The following is a 524-nucleotide window of genomic DNA, read 5'->3' on the forward strand; positions in this document are numbered from 1 at the left end:
TGTTCCCCTAATATTTTGCAGCTACATGGCTTCAGTTCAGGTTGACTGCAAAGAGATAATTAAATAAAAATAGATTATTGAAAAAAGCCATTTTATATTCGCGTCCTGTATCTGGGACTCGGTTTTATACAAGCTTTTTAGTGATTATTACAAAACACTTGCTATGAGGGCCATATTCGGAGCTGTTTGACTGTTGTATTTTCGAGTGATATTCTATAAAAGGCGTAGAAGATAAAATGAAAAGGCGAGAATGATAATTTTGAAGTCAGGAAGTCACAGCAAGGAGAAAACGAGGCTAATTCGGAAAGATGTTTTGGATTTAGACGTGAAAGGTGTTTTCTTAGGTTTCTGAGAGAACGTTTTGAAAATCGAGGATTATTCATTTGGAAGTAATTTTTTGCACATGATGTGATTTAAATGTTAAACGGAATGGTTTAGTTCATCCTCGAAAGTTCCGTTTTCTACGACGCCGTCCAACACAATCCCTCCTCACGAGGCACTTTCTGTAAGTACTGAGCACTTTA

Source organism: Penaeus monodon, chromosome 33 (assembly GCF_015228065.2).
Source record: "Penaeus monodon isolate SGIC_2016 chromosome 33, NSTDA_Pmon_1, whole genome shotgun sequence".
Taxonomy (NCBI): domain Eukaryota; kingdom Metazoa; phylum Arthropoda; class Malacostraca; order Decapoda; family Penaeidae; genus Penaeus; species Penaeus monodon.